The sequence below is a fragment of the Pinus tabuliformis genome, chromosome Q (genome assembly GCF_031772625.1).
Source record: "Pinus tabuliformis cultivar Carrire ecotype Pingquan chromosome Q, CPIR1, whole genome shotgun sequence".
Lineage (NCBI taxonomy): Eukaryota > Viridiplantae > Streptophyta > Pinopsida > Pinales > Pinaceae > Pinus > Pinus tabuliformis.
Genome location: NC_142296.1, coordinates 594,018,960 through 594,030,116, shown reverse-complemented (window position 1 = coordinate 594,030,116; position 11,157 = coordinate 594,018,960). Strand labels below are relative to the sequence as shown.

The following is an 11,157-nucleotide window of genomic DNA, read 5'->3' as shown; positions in this document are numbered from 1 at the left end:
AAACCTAGATAATTTGATAGCTAAGGGGGTCATGAACAAATACATTGGATTAATATATTCTTCAAGCTCATTTATCCTCCTTTTTTAGTCTCAAAATTTTGACTTCCTATTCTATAAGAAAGTGGGCTAAAACTTCACCAGTAGTTTGGTGTAGCTTTGGGAGTTCAATTACTCTTATTTCAAAGATGTCCATTTATGTTATCAACTCATTAATTACCTTTTATTTTTAATTTTTACTCTTTTAACCCTTAGCTTATTATTTCCTTGATCATAATGTGCATCTTGCATGGTTAGTGGATCGTCATCAATGATGACTAGTTCTTTGGATATCTCTTGAATAATTGTCTAGTTATCGGCCATGCAAATTGTAACCAAACCAGGTAGTGGGGCACTATCAACTTCCATATAAAATAGCTCTTCCACATTTTGAGACTCTTTATATTTTTTTCTCTTGATGAATCAATAAGGTGTGAGCTTTCCAAGACCACATTGGGAGGTGGCTCCTCTCCATATCCTCCACTAGAGTTCTATCATTACACATTCCTCTAGCCACATTGGATTCCTTCCTTTTGTGACTTAATGATGAACTCAAACAATCTTAAGTTGTCAAATATAGAGGGGTTCTTGTAGGCTTTCTCCCTCTTTCTCTATTTTTCCCTCCCAAAATAAAACTAGTTTCTTTAACAATTTGTTCATGGGGGCAGGTGGGGGCAAGTGTTTCCCTTTCCTTTGATGGGTTGATGTGACTTTCTCCACTCTCTTAATTAATTTTCGTAAGAAAATTTCCACAACTATGGTGAGGTGTCTTGAAAATATTCCCTATGGATTGAATCCTTGGATTCCCTCTGCTTCTATTAAATTAGAAAATTTCGATGAATTATAAAATTTCACCAAGAAAACCGTGTTTCTTATAGTTACTTCTCTCATAGTAAAGGGAAAAAAATAAATTGCTTTTTCTTTAATTCTCTCCAATAGAATAAGCCAAGGATGATATTGTCTGAATACTTCAACAACAAAGTACTCGCCCAATATAAACTTAAGAAGAAATAGGGGATTATCATCGAATACATAGATGTGAACCAATATTTTTTCCTATATTTCTTCATTTATGTATTTTCCTCAGAGAAAGGTCTATGCTTCATTTGAAATTCTGCTAGGTTCTCTCCTAGTTATCAGATAACTAATTTATTTAACAAAAAAATATTGTATTTGGAAAAAATTAAATGGATCCTTGTGCTTCTATGACACCATATACCAAAATCGTACAAATTGTTCTTATGGGGTAGACCATGGAAGGTATGACATGAGACTAGGGCGATGACCAAATAAGTTGTCCTGAAAAATTTATGAGTTTTGGATAGATTGGTGAGTTAGAAGGACATTTTAGTAGAGATGAGATCTTCCCAATCAAAAATAACAACTCTTTTAAAAGAATAATATAATGTGTAAAGAACATACTTAGGGATATTTGCAGTACTTTCTCATCCCACTACCTAGGAAAAAAGCCATGAAAAATCTCTAAAAATATTGACAAATATTGTAATATCTAAGAAATAAATGTCAGAAAGAACTTGTACATAGGGCATCATGAACTCGTGAATAATGTTCATTCCGTGAGTATGGGAGTCAAAAAAAGTATCGACATGTAATAATCTAAGTATCTCTTCATGTTTCAATAGTTTAAGGAGATTTTTGAATGCTTTTGGGGTCAAGGGGACCAAACTCATCTTGACTCTAAGCTTGAAAGTTATGATTTCTGGATCGAAATTCCATGAACATAAGTAAATTATTTCTCTAAAATCAAAGAATTCAAGGGTGCATGCAACATTTGTTAAACCTATGGTTGAAATTCTGTTATTTCTATTCGCATCTAGTGACAAGTTCAAATACCATTGTTATGCAATTAACTAATGAAATTTTTTTATTTATGTGAGTGAGTGAATTGAATGTGTCATTATAAACTAACTCTCTCTTCTTTCTAGTAGCCATTTGTTTGTTGTGCTTAGGGAAATATGTATCAATAAATAAAGCCCTTTATTGAGTCTTAGTTATTAACTCCTCATCCTTCAATTAAATTACTTATATAAATGGCTTCTCTCATGCCATTCAGTTGGTCAAGGAAAAATAATAAATAGAATTTTCTAACCATGATCATGCTTTATGAGGAGTGATAGGGAGGAGATCCAAAAGTACAATTTCCATCACATCACCTTTACCTCCAAATAAATTCCCTTTATTGATGCTTTGAGTGACCTTAAAGTGAACAAAAAAAGGAGTGGGAGAGTAAAGGTAGTAGACTGATTTTTTGACACATGATATTTGCAATTAATGTTAAATAATGATAAGGAGTAGGGATGAATGGATTGTGTGGAGTCTCATGTTGTAAAAAATATCAGTATGTGTTGAAGTGTGACATGTAGAAGTGGGTGTATGGAAGGGAAAAATGTGGAGAGTCACTGCATGGAATAAGGTATTTGGAGAGACAAAGTGCAAAGAGATATGTGCATGTAGTTTCTTCGCACATTGGAAAATTGACTAAGTGTTGTATATAAAGGAAAAAGTGCAGAAGAAATTTAATGAATTTTTTTTTTTACACATAGGACTAGACAAATTTGTGGGTCAACATTGTGGAGTAAGAAATATTTTATCTTCAATTACTTAAAAGAAAAGTTGAAATATGGTGAAATAATTTTTGGTCAAATCATGTTTTTATGTTCTTTAAAATCCATTTTTGAATGCATAAATAGGTTCACGACCATGAAAAACCTCGAATGCACTCAAATTGTGTAGAATTCACAAATCAAACTTATGATTCGAACAAATTCATGTCATATTTGAAGGAAATTTGACCCAAAAATATGATCGAGAAACCTCCAAAATCTAGAAAATTTAAGCTACAAAAAAAATACAAGCGCAAACACACGTGTATTTGAAGTTGACATAAAAATATTTTAGTTGTGGACATATATATATATATATATATATATATATATATATTTATTTATTTATTTATGTTTTATTATTATTATTATTATTATTTTCTTTTTTCTTTTTTCTTTTTTTTTCTCCGTAAATTAAACTTTATTATATTAGAAAAACAAGTTACATCGGGAAGTCATATACTTCCCAAAACTTCTTCAGCGTTTCTGGTGTCATACACCAGAATTGTTCTAGGGTTTTTCTCTTTTCCACTTTCTCCTACGTACATCTACCCAACCTATAGAACTATCAGTTACAATTGGAGATGAGGAAAGCTTCTCATTTTCATGATAAAGCTCCATCGCTAACGGCTTAGCAAAGCATAGGATCTCATTACTAATATATCAATGGTCAGACTCGTGGGAGAACTTTTTTTTGCTAGTTGCAGACATAATCAGAATTGTTTCTCCCTCATTCACCTTATCTCGGGGATTCTCCTTAACAGGAGGATGTGACAAATCCTCAGGAGGTTGTAATGTATCTTGAGAAGCCGATGTGTCTATTTTTGTCTTTTGATGCTGAGAGCATTCCTTATTTTGTCTTTCCACATTCTTTGCATTAGATGTTTCCTTTCGATCCCTCCATCCGTGACTAGATTTTCTTGGCTCCGGTCACCCAGACAACCCATTTGAGGTCGGGCGTTCATTATGGAGATGCCCTAGTTGCTGACAAAATCTGCGTCTAAAAGCAGTGTTCTCATAATTCAAAGGTTGAAGGTGCTCCTTACCATCCCATTTAAGATTGATTTTGTCTGGAAGTCCCTTGCTTAAGTCCACTTCCACACAAATGCGAACAAATGAAATGAACCCATTTACCAATATTTCATTATCAATTTTGATGAAATGTCCTAATGCATTTCCAATAGCTTCGAGGAAGTCTAGTTTAATCCATTGTAGGGGTAAGTTTGGGATTCGTACCCATATCAAAGTAGCCAAGGACATCATTGAATGGGGGTTGAACTCTGAAAACCATGGTTGAATTGAAATATATGCACAACCCCAAAACTAGTATCCTTTGTCGAAAACCCTATGCTAGTCTTGAAGGGCCTTGAAGACAACTTCAAAATAACCTTTGGAACAAAATTGCAAATCCAAATTTTTGGTCTAATTCTAATGAATCCAAGCCCAAAGGGCAGAATCACGGGGCTAGAATCTGTTGAAATGGAAAATAAGTACACGTAATTGATAATCCATAATCTAGATCTTAGTAAAGATCTCATTCATATGAGGCGCTGGGTTGACCGATGAATGCTCCACCATGAAGGCTTGTCTTGAAAGATCCTTTTGAGGGAACATAGCTAGAACAAGGCTTGAGGGTATCCTTGAATGACAAAGGTTTTGATGCCGAGGATGCCCCATTTCCTCTAGCACCTCTACTCAGACTTGGAATGAGAAAAATAGTGGAATCCTTCTTAATGACATACTCTTTCAGTTCATTTGTCTAGCTTAATTTTCTCCCCTCAAAAGGAGATGTGTCATCCCTGCCAGGACTATTGTTTGGCTGTGAATATTAGCAGTGAGAGAGGAGGCGACATCTCCATCATTGACCATGAAGCATAGGGATTTTCCTTACGGGGTTTTAACAAAAATTAGAAATTTATTTATGATTAACCTTGAAATGTTTTCTATTAATCAATTTTATAAAAGAACATATGTGAACTCGGTGTTGAACATGAAAATAATATCATGGAGCACAATTCCTTATTCTATGCAACAAATCATTGAAATGTTTTAATGATAAGGAATTTTTCACTTTCATTTACTCTCTATGTATATAATTGATATTAAAAGCTTTTATTAAAACAAGAAATTAAATATTTTATTATATTCCATATTGAAATAATATTTTATTATTAATTTTTTTTTAAATATTATATAGAAACTCCATATATATATATATATATAAATATTAAAATATTTTATTTATGATTTTTTCTTACTAAGCAAAATAAAATTATATATTTTTTTCCTAATTCAAAAGTAAACACATTCATTTATATTTTCAATGAGAAAAGCCAACCCAAATATATGTTTTTTTGGAAAAACCAACCTCAATATATGTTTTTTTGTTTTTTGTTTTTAACATATAAATAAAATGTAATAATATTTTATAAATCAAATAAACTGTAATAATGTTTTATAAATCAAATGTATTAATGATTATAATTTTTTTGGTTAAAACATAATATGCGCCTAACCATTTATCTTTATCTTATATTATATTAATATTGTATAATTATTTATTTATTTAATATATTATATATTTTTAAAATAATAAAATACATCTTTCAAAAAAATAATATAATAACAACTTATAACATTAAAAATCTTTATTAAAATACGATAATTAAAATTAAAAAAAAAACACCCTTAACAATATCATAGCTGATCAGATTTAAACTTTCTTAAAATAATAGCTAGACTTTCTTATAATACCATTCTTGTTGCCATTCAACATGATACTTTCTTATAATACAATTGTCGCTACCATTCAATAACATGTATCATACATAGCTAAAATTTCTTATAATACCATTCTTGCTGACATTCAACATGTTACTTTCTTATAATACCATTATTGCTGCCTTTCCATATGTTACTTTCTTATAATACCATTCTTGCTACCATTCAATAACATGTATCATAGCATGCTCACAACTTTGGAAGATTTAAAATACCAGTGGGATTCGATCTGTCGGAGCTATTATTAATGTTTCATAAAGAGTCAAGTGTAACTAAAATATAAAACCATACACCACTGCCCAAAGCTTTTGAAAAAGTTTTAATACACAAAACACTTCTATTAGGATAGAAGAGTGCAAGTCTTCAAACATTCATGCACACCTCAATATGAATTGATCTACTGGAAAATCATTTACCATTTTTCTTGTAGTTGGGCTTAACCCCTTTATAACTCTTTTATTAAAAACAACTAATGGTAATTAGGAACCATTGATGAGAAGTAACTAAAATATACAAGCTATCAAATCAAAGTGCAGATCAGAACCAGGCTGGTTTGATTCTTCGAATGTCCGGCAGGCCGCTCATAGAATGGCTTGTACACTGAACCTCGCCTCGACATTGTTACGGGAAGCTTAGGCTGCTGCTTTGAGACTGCAGGTGTTCTCTGTTGATAAGGTCCTGAACGCTCTGGAAATCAGAGACATGGCAAGGAATTGTGATAGTGCCCTTCTGCTCAAATCCATATTCCTCTTCGGCTTTCTTGAGGAGTTCCTGGAACAAAGGATGGTTTATATGCGCCGCCGGTATCACAAAACGCTGCCGTTCTTCTTCTCTGCCAACGTACACGGCAACGCAGCCCTTGGGAACGTCCTTGAGAAAATCGTGCGCCTCCTCCTCTGAACTGCCATGCCCATCATCATGATGGTGGTGATGGGGAGGAAAATGCAAATGAAAGTGGGGTAAATGCAGTGACGAGGGCATTTTCAAATGGGGGACATGAATGTGCTGCTCATTTTTACCTTGATCGGATCGCCCCACATTGTCTCCCATGTCCAGCACACCGCCTCAGTGATTTGTAACGCTAATCTTGTCTGTATCAAAAAGACTTAGGATTAACAGAAATTAATTTCAAGCCCTAAACGAGTAGCGCAGGTAATTTTCTGAATCCCAGCTTCAAAATTCATACTGACAACCCAATTCAAACGATGTTAACTTGAGCAGAGCAACAACACTCAGAGATCGGGGACGTTTGCCACATTCGAAATAAAAAACAACACAGTAGGAGGTTCACAGAACACACAGAAACCCCAAAAGGCAAGGCAAAGATGGGATGAAGGCGAGCATGAATGCTTTCCAGGTTGGACTTTATGGCCTTGCAGGCCAATCTACTCTTCTTATCTACGTGGGCTGACGATAATCACATGACAATTTCGTAATGTGGACTGAAATTACTCCTGACCGATCTGATTTTGCACAGGAGAGGTGCAGCATTCAAATCTAGCATTCAATGAGAAAATCAACAATAAGCAAACTCCCATGAACATGCCGGCCACATTAAATATAAAGATTGGCAGATTGGCAGTTGAGAGTCCACATTAAATATAAAGATTGGCAGATTGGCAGTTGAGAGTCGATATAATTGGCCACACGCTTTCCTCGTGCATAGTATGCCCCTGCTCTTCCCGGAAGTAATGTTGTTATAAAATGGAGTTTTCTACCCTGAAGTAATGTCGTTATAAAATGGAGTTTTCTACCCGGAAGTAATGTTGTTATAAAATGGAGTTTTTTATAGTGTGATTTTTTAGAGTTTCCAGTGCCTTGAAATCTTGAAATTTTGATTTGAAATCTTGATTTGTGTTATTTAAACTAGTTTAATGACTATATATGGATTTAGCACCATGAAAAAACCTTTGGGCACTTCTCTTGTGCAGTGTTTACCCGTCAATCTTCTGATTTCAATGAATTCCTGCCGGATTTTAGAGAAATTAGACCAGAAAAATCCACCGGAAAAACTTCCAAAAAATCACAGTAAAGACAACTCCCAATTTAATCTGAAAAATAATGGAAATTTTTTCAGGATTTTGAAATTTTTAGAAATACTGATTACAGTGGTTAAGCTTCAAGATTTTGAGTGCTCTAAATTTTTGAGGGTGTAGAGTCTATTTTACACTATTAAAAAAAACTATAAAAATCACCCAATACCACTAAAAATTCCACCCCATCCTCTATATTGTAACCTATATAAATAACTACATAGCCATCTTAATATATTCATAAAATTTTAAATACTCCATATTTTTAATGATACAGAATCCATTTTGCACCATCAAGAAAACACTATTAAAATAGCGAAATTCTAGTGAAGATTTCACCCAATCCACCATGTTGATATATTCATACTATCTCATTGCGGACACTTTCCACATTCCCTTCACCTACTTGTCACATTGAAAGCACGAGGAGAATCGTTTGACTTAACAGGTAACACCGGCCATATCCCTTGGCGAAGTGAGGCCCTGGTTGCATATCCTGCTTCACTAAATATGTTAAAATCTCCATACTTCATATCTCCATACTTCATACGTGACCACATAAACGTAGATTGTTTGTTTCATATTTTAATCCGCTGCAACATCAACCATCACCCACGTGTCATGCAATATAAAAGACAAACGTAATTGACAAGCGACTTTATATCTTGTATTGGTGTACGCGCTTCATCTGTCCTCCCAAGGCTTCTTGATTATATGGCTTTCATAATTTATTTGAGTTTCATAGCGAAGTACATCATAAGAATGGTCCAATAAATTTTGGAAGTTCTTTTTCCTTCACAAAGGATATGTTATCATGCCAGCTATGAAACCAAAAGTTCAAAATATGGATTTGAAAGCTCCCCTAACTCATAGCGAAGTGCATCATAAGAATGGTCCAATAAACTTGGAAGTTCTTTTTCCTTCACAAGGATATGTTGTGATGCCAGCTGGGAAACCAAAAGTTCAAAATATGGATCTAAAGATATGTGAAGGTACCAAAACCTAATCACGTGTCCAACTATGAAACTAGAAGTTCAAAGTATGGAGTGGAATCCACAAAAACTTGGCAGTGGCCAACAATTCATCCCTCAAGTGAAATCTACAACATTGTAGCAAAGGCTTTTTGAAATTTTTCTCTGCACTAGCTATGTATTATCTTTTTTTATAGCGGGTATGTTTATGTTAATTGCATATTTCTCTATTTTACACGGGGAACTTTTTTCTTAGATGCAAATTTTGTACCTCAAAATCATTGATTGCACTGACATTCTACATATTCATTTGCATATTTTATGCATCGAATTTTATGATTAATCTTATTCGTACTCATTAGATAGAATTTACCATTAAAATAAGCTTAATTTTTCCGCACTTATATCCCAATAATATATGGTTAACATTAATAACTTTATTACACTTTTCAGAATGGATATCTACCAATATTATATCATATAAAGTGTTTTGTTAGTTTATATATCTTTATCACAATCATGCACCTCAACATCATACACAATCTTTTCCCTCTCAAATATATTAATGAAAATAACTTATCTTTCCTATTCAATTATCAATACACTAATATATCTTATTAGAAATATCATATATCTAATTATAAATTGATATAGAATTGATATAGAGTGGGTATTTCTATGCTACTCAAATTTTAGCTTTTTATCTAAAGTACTACATTTAGTTCATCTCATATTTTAATTTATTTTCTAGTATTTTTCTCTCTATTACTTTCTTAGTACAACTAAGTGGAAAGCTTCAATATAATTGGAAAGCTTCAATTTCCTTAATATATTTGCTATTTATTATTATCATATTTGATTAATCTAACTTTTTATTTTTTTCGTTTTCTTTTTGATGTAGTGCATCCTCATGCAACTACTATAATGACTTGATTTACAAATTACCTCACTCAAATGCTAGTGATGTGTCTACATTTGTTCATGTTCCTTCTTCTAATTCACTTACATAATCCTCAATCTGCATCTTTCCTCATATATTGGCAATTTATTTCCATTTATTCTGTACCAATGATCTCAATGTTAGATCCCTCACTCTCTTCATTCATGGGGAACACCATCATGAAATGAACCATTAATCATGTGTTTTCCACTTTGCATGATGTCGATCCCCATTTATTGATATTCCTCTTTTAATGGTATTTAGTTCAACCCTTGATATATATTGTGAACTTGAGATACATATTAGGACATGGATCTCTTCCTCAATGAATGACACTTAAACTTTTAATAATCCTTCCCCTTCTAATAGTACCATGTAACTCACCATTGATAATGTCAGTTCATAATAAGATAGATGTTGCAATATCTTTGATACCACACTGTGAAATGCATCTCAACTCTCTTAGCACAACAATCTTGATTATCATTGTTAATTCATCTAATGAATATGTGGATTCTAGATCTTTCTCACTAAGTCATCTCCATGTTACCCATGATATGTTGTCATGTTTGTTGATGCTTCTTGGATTTGGCAATTCTTGCACTCCTTTCATGTATCCTAATGACCAACCTTCTCTCATCTAATGATGTTTTTGGTTCTACATCAAAATATTTGGAGATTCTTGAAAAATGTTAGATATCCCTTTCCATTCATCGATCTAAGACCAATTTAGAGGTTCTCAAAATATTGGTTCTAGCTTTATCGAACACACTATGATGCCATCTCTTCTTTTAGCTTCATCCATAGTCTTGAGATGTGTCATGGGACTAGAATTTTCATTTCGTTTAAGTGCACCATAACACTCAAGAAGCCTAGTCAACATACAATACCATTGTAACCTTACTAGTTAAGTGTTACCATCAACTTCTTGAAACACTAGGACTACATGTGACCAAAATGTCCTAACCAAACCTAACCTTGACACCTTAAGCCATGCGAACATTTGAAGTCCGATGAACAATGTTTTGGCAGATTTTCCCGTGTTTTGCAGTGTTTCTCCGTGTAAGCAGAAAACACTGTTTCTGGGGATTTCGAAGGCCCGATGACCCATTCCGTTATAGAACGGGTGGCCACCATCCCTAAAAGAATTTATCAATGATTGCTAATGCTCAGAGGGGGATCTAAGCGAACAGAGGCGGGGATCCAGAGAGCCCGAGAAGAGGAAATGAATAGACAAGGCCAATTGGCTTTAAAGCCATAGAAGACAGAAGACAGAGACAAGCAGTGCTGAGACAAAGAGTCAATGAGGAGAGTCTGTGTACTCAGAAGACTTGGGGGATCCAAGTGAAGCCTTGTTGTTTTGTATATGTTGTGTGAGACTCAAATTGAGCTCACTTTTGTAAAAAATCTGCTTCTGAAGACATAATAGAGAGGTCACCATTGAAGGTTGGACCAGGAGATGTAGCCTAGGAGTGTTGGGTGAACTCCTTATTAAACTTGCTGTGTTTATGTGTGTTTGTCTATTATGTTCTTTAACTCCTTCATTGTCTATGTATTTTGCAATCCTATCGATCCATTGCACAAAGTAACATAGGAAAATCCATGCACATGAGTCTGTAATACCTTAATAATTGTTTAAGATCTCATTAATAGATCAAGTGGTATTAGAGCTTTAGGTTGCTAAGGTTAGACAAGCTTGTGCGGGATTTTTGAATGCTAACTAGGTCAAAGCTCAAATTAGGAGGAGTACTGGTTGAGACTAACCCAGAAAT

The 11,157-nt window shown here is 33.7% G+C and overlaps 1 pseudogene; it reads right to left on the bottom strand.

Annotated features, from left to right (window-relative positions):
* Positions 1–5,839: 5,839 nt before the first annotated feature.
* Positions 5,840–6,878, bottom strand: LOC149220850 (auxin-responsive protein SAUR32 pseudogene; annotated as a pseudogene).
* Positions 6,879–11,157: the final 4,279 nt, after the last annotated feature.